This window comes from Alosa sapidissima, chromosome 14 (genome assembly GCF_018492685.1).
Source record: "Alosa sapidissima isolate fAloSap1 chromosome 14, fAloSap1.pri, whole genome shotgun sequence".
Classification (NCBI taxonomy): Eukaryota; Metazoa; Chordata; class Actinopteri; order Clupeiformes; family Clupeidae; genus Alosa; species Alosa sapidissima.
Window position 1 is genome coordinate 29,339,973 of NC_055970.1, and position 27,942 is coordinate 29,367,914.

Below are 27,942 nucleotides of genomic sequence, written 5' to 3' on the forward strand. Positions count from 1 at the left end.
AAGTAAGATTACAAAATGAGTGAAAGTATGTTCATGTTTTTCTTGTGCAGATGAACTTCTGAGAGGACGACCGGCGCATGACACATTGATGGCCGCGGCGCGTGTCTGGAATGCCAAGAGTCCAGAAGATGGAACCAGTTTGGCTCCGAGTGGGCCAAGTGCTTAGCAGGGAGTCCACAAACTGCTCAAAGCTGACATTTGTGTCTCCAGGAGGGAAGCAAACATGGAGAAGAGCGGACACAGACCCCCCAACACCCCCCACATCCATCCAAAGCCACCCCATCCTCCTCGCCACCAATTGGATTTAATTGTTTTTCCATTGGTGATGTTGAAGATATCGTTCATTATCCCTACAGTCCAACCTAGCATTGTTTACCCCTCCGTAGACCGTCTCTTGTACTCACAGCCTACAGAATATTGCTGATGTGGTCTATTGTTCTTAGTCTGATGGGTTTGGAGTTCATTTATGGGAGTCGGGTCTTGTTAAGTCGTAGAGACTGATTGCTTTTATGTTCTACTGCACTGAGTTTTCTATTTCACCTAAATAAATAAATAACCTTTAAATAAGGGAGGGCGCAGGGAGGCGGGGGGAGCAGGAGTTGCGGGCCTGAGCTCAGAATGGAAATTCTATTTTGTGGAAGTCAACAGAATAGTATATAGCTCCTTAGCATCTGTTTCCCCATCACCACAATAGCATACATAATTTGTAGTGTATATATGACGCCGTGGAATCAGCACACAGATGCCAATTTAACATCATTTCAGGAATAAGATTCTAGATGAGGTGCAGTATCAAAACGGAGAAACCCAGCAGGCAGTGCTCGGAGGCTTGGCTCCAATAAGCTTAAATACACAACACATTTAACAAAATATTAATTCATTAATCCCTAATGGCAGTACTGATCACTATAATGAGGGGAAAAGCACAAAGTAACTTCATAGTTCCCTTGCAAAACATCAACGCGAAATTACATAGCAGACAGAACATCAGGAGAAATATTCTCACATCAAATTATGTGGCTCACTATGAAAGTAATATGCACTTGACATGAAATTTGTGCTTTTATGCCGGTGCCAATCTCGAATCATTGCTTTTAATACCCTATCAATGCCACAAATCATGAAAAACTGATATTACCTTGGTGCTCGGCATAGCATTAATGCCAGAATTATTGTTCTTTAATATAAAAGGTGAAATAAAAAAGTGGTTTCTGGCAGACATATGACGTCTCTAGTTCATTTCACACAGGGCTCTCTTGGTGTTGTTCGCTCACTGTGCCTATGAGAGGCATGTGGTGCTCGAAATAATTGTTCTTTTCATAGTAAGAAAGGGCATATCAATTAAAAATAAATAGTCTCTGCTGTTATTACGCCACAGCACAGTGGTTGGTCAGCCATTAAAAGTTTTTTTTCTTCCCCAATCGCTTCTCTCTGCCTCTCTCCACAAAGACGGAAGGTATTTCCTCTACAACAATGTAAGCATTTGATATTAAACTGCTCTGGCCTATATGCTTATTCATGAGCTGATATGCCAAGAATGTGAGGGTTGGGATGTGGGGGGTGGGGTGGCAGGGGTCAACAAAGCAAACACAAAGGAAACTTTTCATCTTCCAGCTGAAACAATCTTTCATGGATTTATATTCTTGCCCAATTGTTGGGTTGTAGCTGTTGCGCTGTTAAGAGCAAGGTGTTTTTTTTCTCTCTCAGCAGAGACGCAGACACATACCAGCGCTTGAGGAATAAATGGTTTGGATTGGAGTAAGAGGCTCAAGGCTGCAAAGAAGTCTATGTTAATAGAGCAGTTTTGAGGCTGAAATGTTTAAGTCACTAAGTTCACGATAAGACCATAGGTTAGGTTTCTTTTAATCTGGTTTGAAGTGGACCAGTTTTGCTCTTTTCCACACACACACACATCTATCCACATCCAAAGACTTGATCACTTTTAAATAACTGAAATCCATCACCACACATTCTAAATGCCTCTTATGTTAATGTCTCCTAATATGTATTACCATTTTTCAATTTTTGTACCATCATTATTGAACGTAGCTGTGTACTCATGAATAAGAAAGCATATAACTATTAACCAACGTGCTCACCCATGTTGATGGTATCATTTGGATCGCTCTATTCAGACGGGCTACATCATGTGTCCCTATGGTACGCAGAATATGCGCACACTCATTTAGCTCATGTGATGATTCTTTTGATGTATGGGCTATAAGTAAGGGCCCGTGCCGCGGCTGACTCCTGACCCCGCCGAGTGTCTCGCATATGAAGATGTGTGAGGACGAGCAGGGTGGAGGAGAGAGGGAAGATGGATAGATGTGGCGTTGGTAGTAATTGGTAGAACAATGCGCACGTCTTCCCCTTTCTGACTCCAACAAGGCTCCCTTACAATATGAGATAGAGACAGAGGGACGTGGAGAAACAGAGGGAGAGTCTGTGTGTGTGTGTGTGGGGGGGGGGGGGGGGGGGGGGGGGGAGAATAGCTTTACCACGTGAATCACTTGACATGTGTATGTGTGTGTGGGTTGGCAGTTATGTACATTTGCACTTCTGTCTGTGTGTGTGTGTGTTTGTGCATGATAAGTGTTCCAAATCTAATGTAAAGTAATGAAATGGACACTTGCAATGTGATTTCTCCTCTGATGCAGGGACCCAAGAGCAGGAGGATGCTGTGTGTCTACAGCACAGCTGAAGGCCAGGCCTGCTGGCTCTGGTGGGCCTCTAACACTCAGCCTAGTGTGTCAGTCTGCCCGGCGGCTCCAGCAGCCCTTGAGACAATCTATCCTTCACAGCTATCCATTCCCATCAGGTAAACAGCCTGTGTTCACACACACACACAACAAGAACAGACCCCCCCCCCCCCCCCCCCCCCCCAAAAAAAAAAAACCTTCTCTCTTATCGTAGAAGGTTGCTTCCCATTTGAGAGTGCGTTTGTTTTTTTTCTCCTATACGTACCATCTGCAATCTTTGCAAATTCATGAGAATTCAAATATTCAAAATAAACGTGGCAAACAGGGAAGCAGCCATAACCATGAAAACACATCAGATTTATTTCCCCTGTCCTGTTTACTGGTTCACGGAACACTGCATGCAAACAGAATGCAAATTTATTTGATTGAATCAGGTGATGCAGAGGTAATTGTATTTGGCGAAATGTCCAAGATTTTTTTTTCTTTATCATTATCAGCAGGGGGGGGGGGGGGGGGATTCTTTATGAAATCCGTCTTAAACAAAAGCTATCATCGCTCCAAAGCCTTGTGATCTTCCTTTGTCACTCGCGGATGTGGCAGCGTCTTTAATTTCCTTTCAATTAAAAGTAAATATGCGGTTTTATTTTTCCCCCCACTGTGAAATCTAAACAAGAGGAGTCAACATGAGCAGACAGGTGAAGAATATTCATTTTGTTGCCGTCTCATTCAACAGGCAGGGATGTTCTTTGCCCCCCCCCCTTCTCTCCCCCTCCCTCCACCAACCATCACAGTCAGTGTTGCAAGTCTGCTTGCATTCAGAAGAATTCCACTGTGCTTATTAAAACCCGAGTTTGCAAAGTAAAGACACACACACACACACACACACACACATACATAACCATACTCACCCCCCCCCCACACACACACACAAATGGAAATCTCAGGCCGCCATCTTGATTTACGCAAAAAATTCCATTAGTATTTGCCGGTCACCCTACCCAGCTGGTCTCCTGTTTTTTCCCCTTCTTACTTCCAGGTCCATCAAAACCATAATGCCTATATTGATGTAGCTTCACAGCACACAGAGTCACGTGTGTCGCTCCTCACTTCATCTCTCCAGCAGGTCCTGGAGTACATAATGGAGGAATTATGAATGTGTCAGTCAGCCTCAAAGCTATCCTTCATGTAGAGAGCCTACTCAGTGGCACCAGCACAACAACGCTAAACACAACAACAACAAAGTCCTTGGTGTGGCGCCTCTCTTTAACTCCTCACCTCGCGCACGTCCGACTCCCTGACTCCAGAGTACACTTGACAGATGGTCTGGCATTTGTGCAAAAAAACAATGTTCTTCAGCGTTTTCGACGGCCATTATTGGCTCTATAAAACTCCTTTTTTGCTCACTACCAGAGGCCCTGTGCCACTTTAAATCAAGCCGAGTCGCTGGTCGTCTGCGGCAAAAACAACAGCAATATTCGATTTTCTAATTTCGCATCAGGAAGAACACCAGTTCAACTTAAGTAATACCAAATCAAGGGCTTGATTCGATTTCGGTGATGTCATTACAGGGTCACATTACAATGTGTAATATGATATAAATTTGGTCTTGCCTTTTCATGGGCTGCTCAGGGTTTACTCCTTGTGTGCTTTTAAGCCCCAGACTTTCTCCATCCACTTTCATATGATGGATGAGCTCAGAGCCCTGTAATGCTTCATCTCTCATACTGTTTGCTGCTGGATGCGTGTCGTATCAATATCAGCAGGCCAGGTAGATTGAGTGGCCAGGCTGGAAGTGAGTGGGGAGCAGCGGGTTGGGAACGGCTGGAGAGGAGAGAGATGTCTCCTGAGAAGGGACGCTAAGGGGAGCACTGCGCCCCCTGGGCTGCTTTCGTAGGCTCCTCTTGTCTGCTCCTCCCTTAAGTCCTGCCGCTAATGTCTGCTGAATGACATTTGAACATTGCCTTGTGCATTTGGAGTGATATTCATGCGACCTTTGAGAGAGGATTTGCGTGACCTTTGGATATCTGTATGGACTTAAATTCAACTGATAGGTTCATCTCATAGATTACATCTGTGATGAGTGTTGGACGTGTTGCAAGCACCTCTGTGTGTGATGAATGCAGCTCTGCATCCTCATTACCCATCACAGGTCATCAACAACAATCCACCTGTCTAGATTTTTGGATATCCTGAAAACTGAAAAGGAGATCTCAAGCACTAAATCACTGAGGGCTTCAACCAGATGAATTTGACTAATTAACACCGAGGCAGGATGTAGAGGTCCTCTTAAAAAGTAGGATTTAGGAAATCCATGACCTCCCCATAATTTGACCTTCAGAGAGCATGTTATTTATTAGAGGCGACGCTCTTTTTGTTGTGGTGTATAGCGGAGGAGAACAGATGAAGGCAGGTGGGATGAAGGAGAGCAGCTCTTTAGAGTGGGAAGCTGCGTTTGGGGAAACCCTTAGCGAGCATGAACCCCAACAGCTGGTAATTGCCAAAGATCTAACTCAGTCTTTTTTGTGTGTGTGTGTGTGTGTGTGGAGGGGGAGGGGGCGGTCTACCTTTTGGATCAGCCACCATCACATGTCTTTGTTGGTGCTCTTGTTGATGGGGAACTGTGTTGCCCAAGGTGAGTTGCCTGACTGTGGCTCCTGTTATTTTGTTGTTCTGACCCTGCTCTGTTGGAGGAGGAATTTGAAATAACAGGGCTCTGGCTTGCTAGTTGTTTTCCGCATGGTCTCATGTAAAATGGATAGAGGTGGCACATTTATTGAAGTTTGATTTAAAGTGTGGGGCAAAAAAGAGATCTTGTCATAAATTATTTTACTCATGCCGAGCCCACCGATGTATGTTGGATCTTTAAATAATGCATCACCCGACTCGTAATTAGGACAACAATAGTCTTTTACTGCCTCAAGAAAACAGGGGGAGTGTTTCTCTCCCCCTGTGCTTTTCAAATGGGGATGGAAGACACCTGAATGATCTGAAGGGGGAAAAAACAACATGCCTCTCAGTGAATGGCAGGCCGTGCTTTAAATTCATATTTCACTCTAAATGGTATAGGTTATCATTCCAACACTCATTATCATTTAGACACAAAATAAGCTATGGTAATGTGTCTGTGAATGCAAGCCACCAGCGTAATGTTGCTCCCAATAATGTACATGCATATTTGTCTCAGGCAGTGATTATTACCTCGCAGAAAACACGCTGTTTGATTCTAATGCAATGTGACAAAATGTAAAAGCTCTGCAAAAGGGTAGAAGGAAGAAAGAAAAGGTGAATTAATTATATATTATATCAGCTCCTACCACAGATAACACCTTAAGGAGGAAGTGCCCATACATTCCACACCAAAGAGGATGTATGGTAATCTCTGGTGCTGAGCTGTTACGACACATTTATCAGTGACCTGCACACTTTATATTATTACAGTTAAAGTCCATAAAAGTGTGTTTAGACAAAGATGAAGGCATTACCTGCATGGCAGCCCCAAGTGCTATTAAAGGCTTAGGCCCCACAATGTGAACTGGATATTTAATATCCTTTATCTTAAATTTCTCCCTCAGCCTCGGGTAAGCTGATATCTCACTCCACCTCGCCTTTATATTGCTCTGTTGCTGTAATAAATACATAGATATCAATGGAGGTAAGTTTGTCCCAGTCTAGGGAGATTATGTCTGCCGTGACTCTCTTTAATAATGTAGGACGCTGTTTTTATTTGTGTGCTGGAAGTGGGCTTGTGTAAGAGGAGGGGGACCAGGAGTGGCCATTGTGGAGGCGAAACGGCGAGGTAGCTCTATGGGCACTGGAGACCAGGGGCTGAGTGCAGGCCATCTGGTGCTCCCCTGGGAGTAAACTCACCTGTGTTTGATCTCTCTCTCTCTCTCTCTCTCTCTCTCTCTTGCTCTCTCTCCCTCCCCGTCTCTCTCTCTCTCCCTCTTTATCTCTCTCTCTCTCTCTCTCTCTCTCTCTCCTCAGTACTTTCCTTACCTCTCTGGGTCCAGTTGCTCAGTCCACTGGGGACCTCCTTCAAGCTTTAGTACATCCCCCCCCCCCCCCCGGGCATCAGGGTTGATGAAATTAACCTGCCGCTCCCTTTTTTTCTTACCTTGTCATACAACTCCACACAGTTGCCCCCTCTTTGGAAAGCAGGGAGAGAACCTTTGAATCACAGCAGTAGATTTAAACACTTTGGCTCCTAGGGGATCGGCTGGTGGAAATTGTGGAGTCGGACCCCTCCTCTTCATCGCCTCCCTTCCCGGTGTGTGTTCTCCTTACCTTTGGGCTTCTCCAGCTTTTCCTGGGATGGGAGGGAAATTGCCTGATGTGAAAATGAATGCAAATATCCCGCAAGTACTCTGCAAAAATACCCACCTCCCGCAAATACAGAAGCACATGGTATGTGGGGTCTGTGCACAGTAACTGTTTACCCACTTTCTGGAATTACTAAAATTCCGCTGTCTCTGTCACAGCCTACATGGAAGTACAGGTATATCTAACACTGGCGAACTGCTACTGCATGTGTCATTTCTCATCCCAGTCTGCATGGTCTCGTCTGGCATTTAATGGACTCTAAATTATGCACTAAAAAGCGATGCATGTGATAAATGCTGTGATCCACGGGTTTTGTGGTGTCCTGCAAAATTAGTGAAGGGCACCGGCAGTCTGGGAGCACTTGATAACATGGCTAAGGATGTCCTCCAAACCCCAAGAGCTGCCTTTGTCATCGTCGGCTTTGGGAAAATGCAACAAGATGCACAAGAAAATGGCGGTGTTGGTTTGTGGAAATATGAGGAACCAGCTCATAACTCCTTTATTATGAATAGTCCCAAACGAAAGGTCACTGCCATGACAATGGTGTGATGGATGTCACCAGCACCCAATTAAATCTCCCTAAAAAAAGCAGCCTCCTAGCGCTCCATTTGCTTATTAAATATGAAACAGCTAAATCAAAAGTCACTGGGCCCTCCACCGCCGATGCATGTGCACTGGACAACCAAGAATTCATCTGTGAATTATTTATAATGTTGATGAGAGGGTCAATGACACAACAAATCCTTGTTATGAATGCCCATACGCTGGCTGAAAGGCCACACAGGGCATTTGGGGTGTTTGAACTGTCAGAGTTTAGTTAAAAAAAAAAAAGAAAAGAAGAGTATTTTTGTTTGTTTGTTTTTAGTAGTAGTTCTGTGGTAAATAAATATTTGCTGTTCTATTGCAAGAAAGTGTGACACAAGGTGATCCTTTCTGCTCCATTTACACTGCCTTTAAATGAAACAATGTCATGCACCTCACATAAATTAGTGCAAATGCAGTGGCAGTACTTTCATAAAAAGCATGAGGGGAAATCTCCAACTCATGTCCTCATTTGACCAGTTTTAATACCCGACAAATGCCCAATGCGAAAGACTTTCCCCCTTTAAGTCTACCTCTCACTGAACTTATGCTTCTCTTTTTTTACCTTGTATATGCAGTCTGAAATTATAGATGATGATAATAATAATAATGTCATTTTGTGCCGGAATCTCAGTCATTACCTGCTGTAAAGTGCTTCTAATTGATACCTCTGGAGAGATAATGATTACAATGCCCTCCAGGAAGATATTATTGCAATATTAACCTTTGTATATACTTTTATGCAGAAGACTCTGGCACATTAAGTGATCTGTAAATCTTACTTCTCAGCTAATGCCATTACAAAAGAATGGATATTCAGAGGCGTGCCCTTTTACTGATTAAGTGTGTCCAGGGGTTTTTGGTCATCTCTGAGAAATTGATGACAAGGAAGTGCAATTTCCGATGGTTATTCTTTTAGAGGGAAAGGTTTTTTTTCCAACTGAAGGAATTTCTTTTCTCTTTTTGCCTAGTCCCTTAGCACTAGGTGAACTCCCCCAAAGTGGAGCCAGAAAATAAAATGTGTCAAAAAGGACAAAAAAAAAAAGCTCTATTTCTGGACCTCACCATGGCCCCGGTGATAATTGAGCCTTGTCACGGTTACCATCACAGCCTATTGGGAGAGAATTGGCTTGACATCGTTGCAGTGATGGCTGGCAAAGTTTCCACAACGTAGGACTAACGCTATGGGACTGTCATCCTGTGTCATACTGTGCTGCAGATGCAGTGGGCGAAGAGAAGAAAGAGGACGAACAGCAGGTTTCTGTTGGTATACTTTACTGTTATCTGTCCTGCTATCACACTGTTTCAAAAAAACACAGATTTAACAATTAAGAGGCAAAAACATACTCTCACTTGAGAGATCCCTCTGCACAGCAGCAAAGAACAAGTACATATCTTCTGCTGATATCCTGCAAATGAAAACAAATTAATTCAGGGAAGAGTGGTGTTGTGTACTGTATGTGTGTGTTTCTGTGTATGTGCGTGCGTGTGTGTGTGTGTGTGTGTGTGTGTGTGTGTGTGTGTGTGTGTGTGTGTGTGTGTGTGTGTGTGTGTGTGTGAGAGAGAGAAAGAGGGAGAGAGAGAGAGAGCATCTGTGTGTGGGGAGGGGAGACGGGTGGTGGCATGGGCAGTGGTTCAAACCCATGACACAGAAAGTCTATCCAAAAAATGGCTTTTTTAAACCGAGAGACACAGAACTCAAAAATGATCTCATCTGCAGAGAGGGTGACCTCTTCCCGGGCCTGACCACTGAGTGCCTCTAGCCAAAAAACCTCCACACATCCCTCTCCTCTGCAGTAGCAGCCAGAGGCCTCTAGTCAGTGCTCTACTGAACATAAAAGCCACCCCAATCAGACCCACTGTGTCTATGAGGGGCTGTCAGTCACAATGCATGCATGCAGAGAACACTCCAAACAAGATGGATGCCTTGACAGAAACCTTTGTCTACGTTCAATTGAATTGCCAAATGATTTGACCTCAGCCTTCACAGATAGTTAGTGTTGTGCTTTTGTGTGGCTGTGTGAATGCTATGGTATAAACTGTACTGTCTTCTTGTTTCTTTATACTGTGTTTTTTTTTTTTGTCCCTCTCTGCCAGGATCTTTTTGAATTCTTTTGTCCAAGGACTGGGGATGGCTCAGAAATATCCTTGTGAGCAATACCAAAGTTATACCAAAGAAGTCAACTCAAGGCCAGCCCCCTTCATTACTGTGAAAGGATCGCACACAATTTCTCAGGTGATAATAGATGAGTCACTGATAACTTAAGGCAACATTACCACAGATGTACTGTGTTGCACTTTCTTGACAAAACATTGCATTCCTTTTTCTCTACACACATTGTTCTGTGCTGCTCCTGAGCTGACATTAACCTACTAAAGTAGTTCTTTGTTCTCGGTAACTGGAGAGCATTGCTAAGTGTACACAGAGGTTAGTGTGACAGAGGCACTTGTATAGCGTGGCAGTGCCTTGCACTTTAGCCACTGTGTCCTCCACACAATAGAGGAGAACGTTAAAGGAGGGTGAGAGCGATAGAACACTTGATTACAAAGATGGGCCACAGCCATAGCAAAGCGTCAGTTTTGCAGGATGTTTATGTAACGTTATACAGTACATTGTACACTCTGTTAATGTGTGTGGGTGGGTGCTGGTAGGGGTGGGGGGTGTGGTTGGTAAGTGGCTGCTACAGATGAGTTAACATGGTAACTGGTTTCACTACAGTGACTGACTATAATCTGAGCATTAGTGAACAGAGAGAGAGAAATAAATAGGGAGAGAAAGGGAGAGAGAGAGAGAGACGAGAACAGGCACGCATGTCCGGTGGAAGTCACCGATGGTCTGCAGGTTCTAATTATGTGCTAATAGCCACTGAGGAGGTCATTTGGAGCCATTAGCGAGCGCCTGTAGGTAGTTAACGGCCCACAGTATAACCCAGGCTCCTTAATGTTCCCACGGAGGCCGTTAGCCCTCCGTCACCAAACGGCGACCGCCTCATTACCGCGATTAGAAACCAATTGATAGGTAATAGTAAAATATGATGGCTCTCTATCTCAGAAATATGGACTATTGTGGCACTTGCGAACCAGCATGTCTCCATGTCACGGGCAAAGGCAGACAGGGGGGTGGGGGGGCTTGTTGTTGATGCAAACTTCCGATGAAAGCCAAACAACCTTAACCTTTACATGCAGCTTTAAGAGGGAGTCCATCTTAAAGCAAGGGTTGTTTGTTTGTAGCCTTTAGTGAAGACTTTGGGAAATCAGCATTGCATGCCATGGTCAGTGGCATTGAGCCTCATGAAGCCATATGACAAGACGCTAAGGGCCTGATGAAGTCAATTAGCCTCTGATTTGTTAACAAAGTTTTTTGTTGTTGTTGATGTTGGTCTTGTTGTCCAGGGAGCTCTGTCCCAATCTCTATCCTGCTCCCTTGCTCTATCTCTTTTACTGGCACTCTCTCTGTCTCACACACACATACACACACACACACACACACACACACGAGTGCACACACACGCCAACACAGTGGTCTCTTTTAGTAAAACATATAAGAGTTATGGAGCCAGTCAAAATAGGAGGAGGAGGGGGATATTTTAAGCATGCAGTAATCGTTATTAAATCCCTTATGCCGAACATTGTAAGTAATCAATTCGAGTCAGATGTTTTCATTTAGATATTTTTTTCCTGTGGAGACGCTGATTCAGATGATTTAAATTAGCATGTGTCCAGTTATCAGTCATAGAAGATATACACAGCTCTCAGTTCATTAGTGGCAGGCAACAGTCAGGCCAGTTTGCAGATGCATTATCTAAACTACAGTTTGAGCAAATATGGGAAACTGCACTCCCTCCCTAATACTCACATGACATCAACCTAATGAAAACCCAGACTCTGGCTCTAAATATTTGCCTCTTGTGATATTTTATGGAATCATCATTAAATTTTGGAACTGACAAACACAAACTCTTGCCTAATCAAGAGAAAAGGAAACAGTAGTGTGTTTAGTATACATATATACACACACAGCACAGGCTTATATGAGAGACTGATGGGTTGAGCACTGATGAAATGCTATGAATGAATACAGCCCCAGTATGTGTTTGTTATGGCAATGCTTCTTGTTAGTGGCTGACATACTTGCAAGCGAAATTGATACAGTTTTTAAAGAGAAATCTTAAAAGTTTGGAGTCATCAAGGGTTCAGAAAATCAGATTGTTTGAAATTACCCTCACTCCCTTCTTATTAAATCAGTCACTGCCATACTTAGGGAACATTTCTTCATCAAAGACCTGGAACAGATTACACTGTGTGAGACCCAATTTGAAAGAAAAGTAATGTGCTGTTTTTTTCCATAAGAGCAAACCAGTCTTGTGTGTTTGTATGTAGATATAAACACAGTGTACAGACTAAAACTGCTGTGGCCGTGCCAATCTAAAACACAGATGCACATGCAGACACACACACACACACACACACACACACACACACTACTCCACTTCTTCACACGCTGGAGCTGACACACACACACACACACACACGCACACATACACACACACACACTTTCTTACACTACTGCACACATGACACTTTTTTAACCTTGTCCTTACACTGCATTAAGCTGTTGTGGCTCTGTTAAGAGTTGTGTGAAATTGCTGTCTAATGACATGCTGCTGGTCACTGAGGGGCTATATCCAGGGCTAGGCTACACTGCAAGGGGAGCAGAGGAATAACATCTTCATTTATTTGAGAAGTGAACAGTGGCACGTCTGTTTTTCAAGCACGCCCTTTTGGATGGGTCCCAGACGTGGTGTAGAGAGCTTGGGCCATCCTCAGAAGCGGGCCACATAGATCAGACAGCCCCCAGACATCCTTCAAAACCTCCCTCCCTCTCCTCTCGTATTCTGCCCACATATCTCCCACTATCTTAGTCACATGCCATCAAATAATGCTCCACAGGCATAAGGTATGAGCCTTAGTTAGTATAGACGGTGCAAATAAAGCCTAAATGAGATGACACAATACTGAGAGAAATAATTTCACGAACTTTTCCCTGACCTTCCACAACATTCAAAAAATAACTTATACCAACCTATAACAAGTGTAACAAAGACTGTGTACATACTGGGCTACTGCCATGCCATCATGAGTTTAAGTGTAAAACTGTTTATTTTACATTTTTCACTGATAGGTATTGGATGTGCTGGAAGGAGTTTTCAGCAAACCATAAATACAATTTACTTTTAACTCCTGTTGCAGGGCTCTCAAAGAGTCCTATGAGAGGCACCATGTAAAGTGGCTCCTACAGGCATGACGGGATATAGGAACCTCCCCTCAAGTGGTGCACCTGTTGCTTACTGGTAGAGCACAGGGTGTCACGTAGAATAGCTGTACCGACTTTCTCGAAATCCAAAGATGTTATTTGGCGCCCGGTTGTTTCGGTAAGGTAATCTCTGAGGTGTTCAACCAGTCCAGAAAAAAAAAATATATATACTTAATTACATCATATAAACAAAAAGTTATATGTTAGACTTATATTTTGAGACTGCTTTCATTGTGAAGTTCTACATCAGACCTCTGCCCTAATATTTAACATAATGTTGGTTTGGTTTAAATAGCCTACGAAGAAATATATTGCGTAAAGTAAATGTGTTGAAGTCATTGTCTAACATCCACTACCCATGCCCTACTTTAGTATTGTAAGCATTGAGGATGTCTTAGTGCTATATTGTTAGAACTTTGCATGTTTAAGTCCATATGGCAACTTCCTTTTGACCTGCTTTCCCATCCCCGTCGCATTGTCAGGCCTGTCACCGATAAAGAATCATTTGACTTGCTATAACAAGTTCAAAAGAAACTGAAAACGCGCTGTTGATCCATGAAAAATTGAGAAAAGAAACACCCCTACTGCTTTCACTATCATTCCCATAGAGATAGCGATATTATTGATGGGGTGGTTATGCTAATTTCTTTAGAGACAAACTTTTATTTTGGAATTTGTTCAAAAAAGAATTTCATACACATCAAACTGGAAAATGCAGGCTGAATTCCCAACCGTTTAGAGGGCAGCATGAGAATCCGATTTTCATAGTGAATAATGAATGTGAGCTATCTTTTTAAATAGTATGTTTTGTCTGGAAGGAAAGTGAAGCGAAGCCTAGTCTCTCCTTTCACAGATTATTTTAACGACGAATCTTTGGGGCTGATTTAGCATTGTATAACTCCGTAGCATGTAGGCTACATAATGCAAAGGCAGAATCAACAGACAGAAAAGTGTCATGAACACTGTATTTCAAAAGTGACAAGGCGCAATGGAAACACTGACTGTCATTGGTCATATTTAAGTAAATCTCTCAGACAATCTCCTATTGGTCTCGAATTCAGTTTACTATATATTATAATCAAGCTTAATTAGTGTCATTGACTTTATGAGATAGTTATCACATGAGAAATATGTCAGTCCGGATCAACCCATATATTCTTAACTAAAACGGAAATGTCCTCATACAATATAGGTGTAATTACAAAGAGGTCAGTTTAAATGTCATCTTGACCGTCTGCATGGGGGCATTCACTGTGCATACTGTATACTGGCACCAAGAGATTGGAAAGAGCTGTTACATGCTTAAACTTCAGAATAGTCAAACTGTTAGTCTGTAGTCTTTAGTATATGATGTCTTTATACGTAATGGATGATGCATGTTTCTCGCGTTGGCTACTCACTTCTGTGTCGCAGTGGTCTAAAAATGTTAATCATCAGTCCGTCAATGGATCAGTGCAGTAATCCATGCATCATTGTCTTCTCCTTTTGCCAACCTTTCTGCATTCCCCCTTTTCTCTTATCGTTGCACCAAAGTCACATGCCCGCACATTCTTTTAAAAAAGGAACGTTTGATACTTTTTTATTATTACCAAACCGTTCCCATAATTACACCATAATCATTATATAATCCTATAACAAAGACTCTATTGAAGCTGTAGCTTTTGTCAACTCTGGGACACTGAATGTATAATTGCATTATTCTGCTTCTTTTCCCCCTATAGAACCTCAATCTATCAAACCATCCTCCAGCGAACATTTAGTTGCGTGTCTGCACGGCCTGCACATTGCTGTCCTACCGCTGAAGTGTAGCCAAAAAAGTTTTACGTCCTCATCCAACTATCTTTTTATAAAGACATTTTCTCTCGCTTTACTTAGAGCGTCTCTTGAAAGCGCGACTAGTGCAGCTCCCCTTGTTTTTAAATGAAGCGCGGGGTGCTTATTAACATATACCGCCAAGTGGCTATGTAAGATCATATTTACAAAGAGATATGCTTTCACCCCTGTTCTTTCAAAGAAACGCGCAATAGCCGTGTGTTAGAATAAAGCTCATTCGTCAGGGAAAAAAGCGCTTCCCTGAGGACCCGTGTGCGCTTGTGTGCATGCGATTGGCAACATAACTGGCTTATTTACATTAAATACGCCACAAGGTTACAGTGCAGATGAACGTCATTTTATCACTGATTACTTCTCTTAAGCACTAGAGCGGTGACTGATGCTCAGGACGCACTGTCTGCACAGATTTACGCTGGAGTTTTTTGGAAGAAAGAAGACTTGAAATAGTTCCTCGAAAAGGTAAGAACGTGTATTTCAACTATATTGTGCATTTTCCGGCTTTGCGCTCTGTATTCTCTTAAAGACGGTGGGCATCAAAGCCAATTATACGCAGCGTCTGAATAACAAGACTGACAATGTGAACGGGGTTGTTAGGAATAGACATATTTTAATAAGAGTATTTACTGGGAGCTCAAGGTCAGAAAGAAGCCGCGATGTGGTAAAACCTTTCATCAACTGCTTCATATGGGGAAATGGACGATCAGAGATTAAACCGTGTAACGGGCTATTTTATCAAGGGTTCAGCTTTTAGCCTCATCAAAGCCGAATGCCGCAAGACCTAGGCTATCTAGTTGCTGTGAATTACGCCGCGGACGACAATGGAGTGCTTTTTTAACGGTACAATGCATTTCACCTACCAGATAGGGGGAGTCCAAGCTGAAAGATGGAAATGTCTTGTGATGCTGGGTGATCAGTATCAATGAACACGTTTGTACTAAGAAAAAACTGCGCGAATAAAATAAAACGCTTTTTTACTCGGGATGCGTGCGGAACTGTTGGAGGGGGATTCTGGAGTGGACAATCGTAACAGGTCCGAAGCGCACTTTTCCCCCTTCAGCGCAAGAAAATGATCAGGTCAATCATGTGGACATGCTTCATTATTCAATGAACACAATCTTTCACAACGCATCGTTTACACGCAGGACTTTCTTCTTCTTCGCGCCGCGCTATATTTAAAGGTAAGAAGTGTTGAGTTTTAGAGTGTGTATCGGGGATTGACAATTGTTTTAGTCTACTTGAATACGATTCGCTTCTTTAGGAGTCAGTTTGTGTAATTGTTGTGTCTCGTAAAGCATCACAACCGGGCCTATTTTGCCTCGTGATTAAAAAATACAGTATAATTAAATATCCATAGCGGTGACGTTTGCATGCAGGGTTGTCAGGGGAAAAGCAGCTTGATAATGAAAGCCACCGAGGAGCCATCGAACGCTGCCCTTACAACTTACTCATAGGAAAGGATATCATCTTTTAAATCATCACTCTTTACAAGTGTGTCTTTAATATATACGTTCAAGGTTGTCAGCGACAGGGGTAAAAGTTAACAGAAGCCCGTTAAAAGGGGTAATGTGCACACGATTGTATTGCCAACGCTGCCCAACCATAGGGATATAGCTATGAAACTTTCCTCTTTTAGAATCTTCACAAACTTTCTCGCCTCACCCCAAGGGGTTCCGTTCAGAATTTCAGCTAACCTGAATAGGGCTACAGATCGTTGGAGAATTAGGATCAAAGTTATCTAGTGCATGCCATGTGTCAAAACTTGTGAGATGGAAGAGCCGGTGAGACCTGCCATTTTGTGCTGTGATCGACCTCTTATGAATAGCAGCCCTGCATTATGCTTTGAGGAACGTTATGATGGCATTCAACAACTGAGGGGTAAATGTCAAATCACGATATAAAACGTTTTTATCAGAAGACAACAGACATATAGCAGTAGAAGACGGACATTTTAACGAGCACAGTAGCTTGGGGAAATTATGTATTTTCGTTCATAAGCGGAGGAAAGTAAGTTGCAGGGGTTTAGAAACAACAGAGGTTTAACACTGCGATAATCACTAGGCAAAAATGAAAAAAGGCAAGAGAGTGGGGTGTCCAGTTGGTCAGAGCCAACATGTTTTATGTGATGAATTGCCTACTAGTTTTTAAGTGTTAAAAGCTCAGGATCAGTCTTGTACGTAGGTTATGTCTAGGATGATATAATAAAACAGTTATGAAGTCCATCTTTCAATTCACCTACATCAAATGTATTGCTGTCAGGCAACTGAAGATAATCTTTAGTTGCTTGAATGCTTTAAGAAACGTTACTGTAGCCTTCATAATAGGCGTCAGACAAACTATGCAGGTATACCTCATGCCCTTGATCCACACCTCCAGTTTTAGGGCACATAGCCTCCCGTATAAGGAGAGATGACCCCAACTTGTGTGTGTGTGAGAGAGAGAGAGCGAGAGAGAGGGGCGAGTTAACAGCAACTTGTAACAGTACAATACCTTCTTAAAACACGCGGCTATCCTAACAAAGCCAGTCACAGTGTTATACTTTTTTTTATTCTTCCGCAAAGTTGAAATTAGATAACTGTTTTTTCCTTAGATTCATTTAGAAAGGAAAGAGGCAAATAGCATGCTTCACAGATGTACAGTGAGAACGGCTGTCATTGTTTAAACGGTATTTGCCAGGCGGATATTATGTCTGTAATAGTGTCTGGGCGTAGGCATTTTGTCAGCTCCTCTCATATCCTGATTTAAGATGAAATTACAAGGGATAAAGAGTGTTTTAAAATTGAAACCCATGTTCTTAATACACATTTTGTATGGTTAACTCAAACACTTACAAAAGTGTAGGTTTTTCACGTTTTAAAATGTAGGTTACACACTCTTGATATTTATGAAGTCAAACTAAATACAGCACAGCTACTTAAATCTCGGTTGTACAGGACATTTTCTGTAATGAACCAAAAGTATGATACAGAACTGCAGAAATAAGCCTAACTCAATTTCATGACCCCATGAGACATAATCAAACAAGTGATTCAAAGCTGATAGTATATTCATGATGATTTAATTGTTAATGATGATGATAATAATAATAATAATAAAAATAATAATAATAATAATAATATGATTATTATTATTGATAATAATACTGATACATAGTAATATACATTTTTATTTACTATTATTGAAAAGTAATATAAAAGTTTGTTTATTAAATGAGTGTCTACAGTGATGGAAGACAGCAGATTGATGGCTGTACACATTTCACACAGAGCATTTTCATAAGCGTGAGCAAACCAAACCAAAGCAAACGTCTCATTATCTATCCTCATTCGTCACCAGACTCCTCGGCTGCTTTTCTCAGCCCAGTGGCTGCCCCGGCTCACTCCTGCCTTTGCTGTGCCTGTGTCTGAGCTGGAGCAGTGGGCTCTGGGGGTCGGTATCAGCCCTCCCCCCTCGGCCCGCTGTGGCAGGGGTGCATCTCTCTGGGCATAGCACGGGACGTGTGCACCCGGTCCGCACCTCTCTACGGACCTGCCAGTCTGCGTGCCCGGCCAAGTGCAGCCAGGGCCGCCACCGAGCCACGGTCAAACAGCCGGCCTGCACTGACATGATTCCCTGTTACCTTTAATTGGGGGAAATTGTCTTCCAGATGCATGGCCCTAGCCAGGGTGCTCTGGTGGGACTCTGTGGCAGGCAAGGCAGGGCGATTAGGTATTAATTGATATGTGCAGTGGAGACCCCCCGGTCACCCCCCTCCTGTTCAGCTTCTCCTGATCTGAAGACTAAGGCCTATACCCCAGTGGCTGCGCTCTGTACTGGCACCCTCGGTTTAATGTTTATTGTGTGTCTGTGTGTGTGTGTGTGTGTGCGTGCACGTGTGTGTGTGTGTGTGCGTGTCTGTGTGAGGGTGGGGGGGATTGTGAAGAGTGGATGGGAGTAAGCAGACAGGCACCAGGCCATGGTGGGACTTTAGTGTGTCGACGACCTTGATGTGGAAGGTTAACTTCAGCAAAATGAGCAACACAGGCTGTGCTTATTCTAGATGAGGGAGGAATGCACTATAAACATGGTGATGGCCCAGACATATTTAGGAATACTTTAAATACAATTTGTTGTAGTAATGCATTTCAAGATGATTTACTGTTATCTCTGCACAAAATATGCTTACTAGTGGTGTATGCATTATGTTTTGCGTGGTGTTACTTTTCAGCCTTATTTGTTAAACAAACATTATATTTTTTACATGTTGAAGCAGTGTTTGCCTTCTGCGCCCAACATTGATGGTTAGTTTTTATAAACCTCACAGTACCTTGAGCATGCAGTGTAGCAGAAAACATTGTTACAAATCACAGTGCACTGTGTGGGAAAAGCATACGGGTCCATTATATTATGAGATGATTGACAGAGCTATTATCCTGTCCCCTGACTTCGACAACACTACCAAACAGTGGAAGCACAAGTATGCTGAAAATGGGATTTTAAAAAACAAGTGATCATTCCAAAGCTGAATCCGTCACAGGACGAGACTAGTGGTGATTTGGACGTGTGCGTGTAGGCTTGGCTCCGAGCACATGCCCGCACGAGTGCCCGCCCGCCACGGCGTATACGAAAGTTTCACGAGGAGGGTAATCGCGGACGTCAGCGTGTGATCTAAGAATAAAGGCCGACTCTGACAGATGAGGTGATGACGGATGAGCTTGTCTCCGTCGCCCCATGCCAGGGTGCCACCAGAAGGAGCGTCTGTCTGTCTGGGAGAGGGGGAGAGAGAGAGAGAGAGGGAGAGAGAGAGAGAATGGGAAGGGGGGTTGAAAGCAAGGCAGCGAGGTCAGGAGTGATGAAGGCCCATGATAATAAGACTTATGACACCACACCCTAAAGTACGCTGCTCAGCCTGAGAAAATAACGGCACAGTTAGGCTGATAAATGCTGGTGGCTAATGCCTGCTCTCTACCCGACAGCCATCTCACTGAGCTCTTAACTCCAACAACACACAGCTGACAGAAACGAACAGATGTTTGCAGATGTTTTGTTTTCTAGTTTTTTCCCCCCCTCCACTCCCCCTCATAAAATCTGCCGTTAGGGAGAGGGGTCTTGGACAGAAACCAGTCATTCTTTTCTCTCTCTCTCTCTCTTTCGCTGTCTCTCTCTCTCTCCCTCTTCATGGATCTCCCTGGAGTTTTGGGAGAGATCTATGTGATTGGTGGGCCTGGGGAGCTGGATTGATGAATGCACTCAATAGCAGAATGTGTGAAGATGGGCTGGTTTACACAGCCTTGAGAAAGATGAGCAGACACCACTCCGGCCTTGGCCTCTCCTCTCTCACTCCAAGCCACCCGATCACTCACTCCTCTCCTTTTATCTCTGTCTCACTCTTTCTCTCTCTCTTTCTCTTTCTTTCTCTCTCTTCTCTTGAAAGACACAGTGCATACGTGTCAGTCACCATCCTCATCTCTCTTTTTTGTGTTTGATCCATCGTCCAACAATCAGTCCCTTTCTTTAATTTGAGAAACAGAATTTATGATATACGTCATTATGGATCCAAATTAAATATGCCACGCGTGGTGTCAGGCCCACTCATTTTTGATTTGATGAGTAGCCCAAAATTACAGCCATATCATTTCTGTGGACAGGGGCTTTACACAAATAAGCAAGCATCCATCAATCACTGCCCTGGGAACGTGGCATGGAGTTCTTGTGCATTCTGCTCGGTGGGTTTAGCATAGTGGTACATATCTGTGGTGGTGCAGCGGGCGCCTAAAATAGTGTGAGATGCTTGTGGCGCCACGGCGGACCGTACCCTGCGGGATTTGGGCCTGCCGCACGGCGTGAGCCCCGCAGTTAATGAGTATAATGATGGATGCTTGGTAACTGCTTCCGGGTTACGACCCTGCCGACAGCCCCCGTTAGTGTTGAGGGTGGCTCCTTGGAGAGGAGACCCCGACAAAGATGGCCGCCTGTGCCGGAGAGTAAATAGGGACCCTGCACCTTTAATTATGATCAAGAGGTTTTCTCCAAAGGATGGAGGCGTAGCAGTTATGTTGCCTCGTAAATCTGCCCCTGATGCCGTATATTGTGTTGAACTATTACTGTACACTATTATACTGCATATTCAACTGCCTCTTCAGGACCTGATTTGCATAATTGGATCTTTAATGAAACTTGCCTTGTGGAACAAAAAAAAGATAAAAAAAGATGGAAGAAAGGGTGGAAAAACATTATAGGCAGACCCATGTGGATATGTGTTGGAATAAGTTACACTTGGCTTTTTTAACGAGAGAAGATGGAACAGGAGAAGAAAGAAAGAGACTGCGAAGGGAAGGGAGATAGAGAGAGGGGTTTTAAGGGAGTGAGCTGCAAGTGTACTGACCTGCACTCCACACACACACACACACACACACACACACACACACACACACACACGCACATCAGTGGCAGTGCTACAAATAGGATGAGAAGTGCCTCTGAAAGCTGTACATTCCCAGCCAGGTCTCACGGGTTAGTACTACAATAGCTGGATTTCTTTAGCCTGGGGGATTTTGGGTTCTCTGTCTCCACTCATCTCATAGACTTGTTACTCAGGGAAGATGGCTCTTTTGTGGAGGAGCTACTGCTGCTCAGCTGTCGGAATTCCTCTGTCGCAAATATTTTGACAATTTCTAATCAGGAGCAGTCAGATTTCTGAAGTGCAGTGAGTGGGTCTATTTTTTTTTCTTCTTCTTTTTCTCCCCTTCCCTCTCCCTCACTCATTCTTTCATTCTCTTCCTATGTCTTTCATCGGAGCTGTGAGAATTTCATGTTCAAAGTCAGGTCCCCCGCTTGCCTCTGTGTATTGGTGTGTGTATTTTTGTGTGTTTGTGTGTGTGTGTGTGTGTGTGTGTGTGTGTGTGTATGTGTGTGTATTTGCACAGTGTTTTGTCACAGTTTTATGCATTCACACATGTCCTATTGCACAGTTATTGATGTGCACCCTACATTGTAAACAGAATTATGTGTGTGTGTGTGTGTGTGTGTGCATGAGTGCATGTAGGAGAGTATCCACAATAACCTGTGTTTTTATTCTCAGTCTTGTTTGGAGCTTTGAAGGTGTTTGGTTTTATTGCTTAATTAAACAGCCCGTCCTCTCCCCTTGTCTTGAGCAGGTGAAGGTTAAAATGCTGATAGTGGCACTTTGGAATAAACGTGAGAGACATAGTTAATGAAATGTTATTTGTCCTGCCTTTTGAAGGACCTATCATTTAATAATAGCAGTTTTTTTTCTCTAAATAAGGCAAGTGCAGAAAAAAAACGTCAATTTAACGCCACTATAACACAAGTGGTTGGAATCCAGGAAAGGGGGTAAAGTGTAGTTAATCAGAGAGGGCAGGTTAAAAACGGATATTAACTAAGCGCTCATGATTTAGCATTGGAGGAGGGAGGCCAAAAAGCGCCGGGGTGACACTACTCCAGAGAGGCATGAGTGGATCATGTGGCAGAGCGGTTCACAGGTGGCTATTAGTGAAATGTTAGAGAGAGGAGCCGAGCTAAAGAGAGGAGAGGAGAGGAGAGGAGAGGAGCCGAGCTAAAGAGAGGAGAGGAGAGGAGAGGAGAGGAGCCGAGCTAAAGAGAGGAGAGGAGAGGAGAGGAGAGGAGAGGAGAGGAGAGGGGAATAAAAAGGTACAAGTGCAGTAGCTATCTCTGAGCTGCCATTTACCCAGGGAGTGTGAACATCTCTCTCTCTCTCTCTCTCACGGTGTTTATTTCTCTATCTGTCTATCCCCCTCCCTCCGGTTTTCTCTCCCTCTCTGTCTCTTTATGCGTCTCTGAGACAGGCCGTGTATGTCTCAGTTAGTGCTGTAGGTTGTTATTGTGTAAGGAAATGCTGAAGCAGGAGACGCTGTATTGTCCCTTGTAGTCCAGCTCCCATGCAACGCTCTCCTTCTGTCTTTCTCTCTCTCTCTCTCTCTCTCTCTCTCTCTCTCTCTCTCTCTCTCTCCGTGATCAGAGCACTCACACTGTTGATTCTCTCTGTAATGATGTCACTGCGATAGTGGAGGGGAGCAAATGTCTCCTGATTCCACCATTTAACGGCTGGCTGAATTGGCTGATAATGATAGCATTGGCGTCTCCAGGCTCGGAGACAGATCAGGCCCTGTGAATTAGTGGCTCCTAACCAGAGAGTGAGCGAGTGAGAGAAGAGTATGAGAAAGAGAGAGAGAGAGAGAGAGAGAGAGAGAGAGAGAGAGAGAGAGAGGAGGGACAGTTAGGTGGAATGAAAGACAGAGAGAGGAAGAAAGAAAGGGAGAGTGCGGGGAGATATAGAGAGAGACAGGGTGAAGGAGAGAGAGAGAGAGGGAAGGGGAGGGAGGGAGAGTGATGTACTTAACATATCTCTGGACTGCTCTTGAACAAGCTGCTGGAGAGCTGCATGGCACTGTTGATAAATTCTGCTTGATAGCAGTCACTGAAATGACCGCCTGTCTGCAAACCACTTACAGGCTTCGCCACATTGGCCATGAAGCTTTGAAGTGAACCACATAGACAGTAGATCAATATCTCCTAATATTTGACCCTCAGGGTGAAATACACCAGTCACTCGCCTTAAAAGTGGCCTTGCTGAGCAGTTCATCCTTGTACAGTGCTTGTGGTTATTTGTGGAACTTTGTGTGCTTTAAAAACAGCAAACAGTTAGTCTTGTGTGGATATGTATCTGAATGCTGCATTTGCTGTTAAATGTGTCATTTGAATTAAAAACCATAGCTGGGGTTTAGTAGGGTATTTATGAAGCATGGCTTTGGCCCTTTGAGACATCCTAATACTGCATTAGTGTTTTTTCCGGCCATGCGAAAGTAAATAAATAAGGCTGAATGTTAATGAACGTTCCAAGCTTTGAACACATACCCCTCTGTGAGGGCAGTTCCCCCCTGCCTTCCCACTTCATCTTGGGGCAATAGTATCAGTCCAAAGCCCAGGTCAACCCTGTATTTTTTTAAGCAAATATAAATATTAATGGTATATATTTGTATTTGTATATTTGTTCATTTTTGTGTGTTGTCCAGATGCTGAGGGAAACACTTTCAAAATGTCTTTTTTTGGGGTGTGTGCATGTGTATGTGCATGTGTTTTTGGGGTGTGTGCCACAAGTAATCGCAAAGAGTTCTTTTAGAGACTCCCTGACTTAACATGGGAAAGTCCAATGAAGGACAGGTTCTGTGATGTCTCTGGAAAATTTGAAACACACACACACACACACACACACACACACACACACACACTGGCACACATAACACGAAGAAACTTTATTTTTGGTTGCCAACTATATTTAATGGGAGGAAGTTAAATATATCTAAGTACCCCTACAGCGCAACTGGGAAGTGCTTTCAGTAACATATTTCAGCAATGAACAGTAAAAGCTTTTTTCCCACTTTAACTCATGAACAAATATATAAAAGAATAAATACATATGTAATAACCAAATAAAATTAAAGTAATAAATATCACACTCAACATTAAAAATAAAATTGGATAAACATATAAACTAAAGAAATTAAATTATCTTGGCCCTGAGGGCCCCAAATATCTCTATGGGCTTATATGCACTGGCATACACACACAGATAGTGCATCTCTTCTGGTAGTGTTTTTCAGTAGAAGAAAGTGTGTGTTTTGGGAAAACTGTCAGTCCTGTTTTGCGGCACTTAAAACAACTCCAGCTGAAGGTGTGAGTTAAAGAGTATTTACTTTAGGGAATTTGCGTGTTTATTATCTTTGTTATTACTAGGGTGCATTGTAAAAGCACATTTGGAGCGAATTCCCCAGACGCCCGACTTCCTTTACACACCTTTTAAGTCTTAAGATGCCTTCATACTGCTGCTGCCGTTTTCCCCCTAAACAGATCTACAATCTCAGACGGCTCTCTCAAATCCCCCCCCCCCCCCTTCGCCTTTCCTCTTTTACTGTTATTGTTTGTGTGCTATGTTCTTTTATTCTTTTTGGTCTTGATCATGAAGCCTAGCATTCTGTCTCTCACATTGCCCCTTTCATCTCTTTGTTATGTCGATCGCACCAATCGTTGTAATTGGGGGGGAAATATAAGCGAGTAGGAGTGCGGGGCAAGTTGCCTTGTTACGCTTGCTCCTGTTTTTAGTAAATAGGACTGTCAGTACAGATCAGCCAAGCGGCATGCGGACAACACAATCCGCGCTGAATTCCCCAAGACTCCCCTCTTAGTGGAGTAACAGACTGGAAAAACGTGCCGAGAAAGAGCGGCAGAAGTTGTGGTGGAGAGAGCAAAAAGCATATTCGCATTCTTTCTTTTTTTTTTGTTCCGTGAAAGAACAGAGAGAGAGAGAGAGAGAGGCGACATTACTGGGCATGCTGTATCCGCTGTGGCCCCGATACAAAGTGGCACTGGGGCTGCCATTCTGTCGCTTCCCTCCTCAAGGCTGAGTGACGGCTCCCTCAACCTGCTGCGGTCGGCCAGCCCTCGTCTCTGCTACACTATCCAGTTTGTATCTCAGCTCATAACCTCCCCCATCTCCGCCAGGCCACTGGGAGCTCCCGATTGGTTCATCTGAGGCCACAGTTGAAATACATTTGAGGAGAACTGAAGACACAAGGTTGCGCATTTCCCCTATGCCGCTAACAGGATTAGCGGTCAGAGTTATTACTCTTAAAATCTTGTGCCCTCGTCATGTGCTGCTGGCCTCTGGCACGCATCTCCAGTCAGGACAAGAGTGGAGAGCCCTCACAGGCCTTCATGGCCTGTCCACTCAGAGTTCAGAGTCCACTCCTTTATGAACATATTTTTTACTAATTATCAGTCCCTTTGTGCAGTCCCTTTGCCGACCTCGTTGGTGATTTTCAAAGTCAAGGCACAGATGGAAAGTGGAAACAAATTCTAAATGCTGGTGGTTGAATCAGACTGGAATGACTAATAACAGCAATTCACAAAAAAATAAGTGAAAAAAAGTTTTTTTTTCCTTTAAAGTTTTTTTTTCCTTTTTTCACAGGGTGTAGCTCTTGGCACAGATGATCTGTGATAGAAAGGGCACTGGTCTGGTGTTGGTAATTAACACTTTCTGCTGTACGTGTGGGCCGTCATTAGTGAAGTAAAAAGATTGACTCTGTTTAAATTTGCATGATGATGGTTCTGTGACCACTCATCGTTAGTTCAGCCGACTAGAACAGCCTCAGGTTTTTGGAGAAGAAGATTCATGGGAGATTTTCCCCCGTCTACATGCCCCCCCCCCCCCATCAACCCCTTAACCCCCCCCCCCCCCCCCTTCCCCACTTCTTCCTCTCCATCGTGGGAGGTCTCCTTTAAAGTGCAAACCTCAGACCCCCCCCTTCACTGCCCTCCCCGAACCATGATCCACTGCGATCTCATTTCAGGGCTTGCCGATCAGTGGCGTTTGCAGAGATTTTAGTGGAGTTTATCTCCGTCTCCCCCCCCCCTCTCTCCCTCCCTCCCTCCCTCCCTCTCTCCCTCCCTCCGCTGTTTCTCTCTGCCCTTCTGATTGCCGTAGCCTCGGGGCTCTCCGGCGCACACTAGATCCCTGTGATTATATTAATGGTCTCCCGTGCTGAGTTTGGAGGCAGAGGAGGCACTGGCTAATGGGGAGCGGCGTGGAGCAGCGCTGGGGGAGTCGGCCCTCTGACCAGCAGGGCTCAGGTTCGAGGCCCCGGTGATGGGGGGTGTCAGCTCCCGGATCCCCCTTCCCCACGGGGGCGGGGTGCTTAAGCGGTGCGGGCCCCAGTGATGGAGGGGGGGTTCACGGGGCGGGGTGCTTGGGGGGGGGGGGGTTGGGGGGCACGGGGCGGGGTGAGCACCCAGCCGCACTGGCCTCCACGGGGCTCCCACCATGGGGGGCTGGATCACCGCGGCTGCTGTATATTCGCGTCGGGGTATGACATGAAGACACGGCGCATACCAAAACCCAGATTTCGCCTTTGGCTAGGACTCACAGAGCGAGGGGTAATAATATTCCCCTGAATGCTATTGATCTGTATTTGTTGTTTTTTTCAAGTCAAATAAACCAAGCCTCTGGATAGCTCACACATTTATTTGTCTTCATTAGGCTTAATATATTCGCAGTGTGTGCCTGTGTGCATGTGAAGAGCTTAATGTGTATATGTATAAAGGGTTGTGCAGGCATGCCATCGTATCATTACAGTACAGTAGGATTGTGTGAATGTGTTATTGGGAATGTGTGTGTATGAGAGAGAGTTCTGACACAGGTGTGTGTGTGTGTGTATCCGTTTGTGTTCAAGTGCTTATGTGTGTGTGTGTAAGAGAGAGAGAGAGAGCGCTGCTCTAACACAGGTCTGTGTGTGTGTGTGTGTGTGTGTGTGTGTTGTAGCCCGTGGGCTCATGTGAGTTAGGGCCGTGGGGGTTGCCTCTCCTGCTGGGTAGCGCGATTGATCCGGGGACAGGCGTCGGTAACGTGTGGTGGCGAGGGGTCAGGCACGTCCTTGCGCCTCTTTTTCATCCAATTTCCCCAGCTGCGGGCAGCCACTCTCCACGCTTTTGTTGTCGGAGGTAATCTGTGAAGTGATCTTAATTATGAAGTTTCGGCCTGTTTTTGCGCTCTTTTTTTTAACATGCTTTTAATCAAACGGCGTAGTTAGTGCGTAATGAGGAGGAGGGAGGAACTCCACGCTCACTCACACATGCTGCCGGGCATTCCGAGCCACTAAGTGAAAGGGAGAGAATAGGAGAGAGAGGGAGAGGGAGAGAGAGAGAGAGAGAGAGAGACGGGATGCATGTGTAGATTTGTTTCCACTGTTAGAGGGAAACGGCAACTTTGATGTTCAAGATGCAAAATAGAGTGATGGGTGACGCTCCCAAAGAAACATGTGAATTATTCATTTGAACTGTCTGTGATGAAAGTTTTACCAAAGTTTGGGAGAAAGAGCACGTAGCACGTTCTTCGTTGCCAAGCACTCTGAAAATGATCTCAACAGCAAACTCCCCAAACCTGACAGTTCACATGATACAATTATTGGTGTTTGTCTTTCATTTGATACATGGATAAGAGCAGATGAGAACAGAAGGAAATGGAGAAAGAGGGAGGGAGAGAGAGAGAGAAAGAAAATGTGGGGATTGTGAAAGATGGAATCCATTACACATAAAGACTTTGGCATTGATGGGATGATCCATTGGGATTAAGAGGGGAAATCCTGATGGACGTTTAAAAGGTGACCACATGGAGAAGCGGCCGCC

At 44.2% G+C, this 27,942-nt stretch overlaps 1 protein-coding gene across 5 annotated transcripts in view; it reads left to right on the forward strand.

Moving 5' to 3' along the window:
* The first annotated feature begins 14,971 nt into the window (after positions 1–14,971).
* znf536 (zinc finger protein 536) overlaps positions 14,972–27,942 on the forward strand; it is a 160,025-nt gene continuing 147,054 nt past the window's right edge. For 3 of the 5 annotated variants that reach the window (XM_042061667.1, XM_042061669.1, XM_042061671.1), the window contains exon 1: positions 14,972–15,207. The gene's annotated coding sequence lies outside the window, so the exon portion shown is untranslated. Of the gene's footprint in view, positions 15,208–15,472; positions 15,927–27,942 lie in introns of those variants that run through there. The other 2 variants (XM_042061666.1, XM_042061670.1) reach the window with 1 other exon arrangement.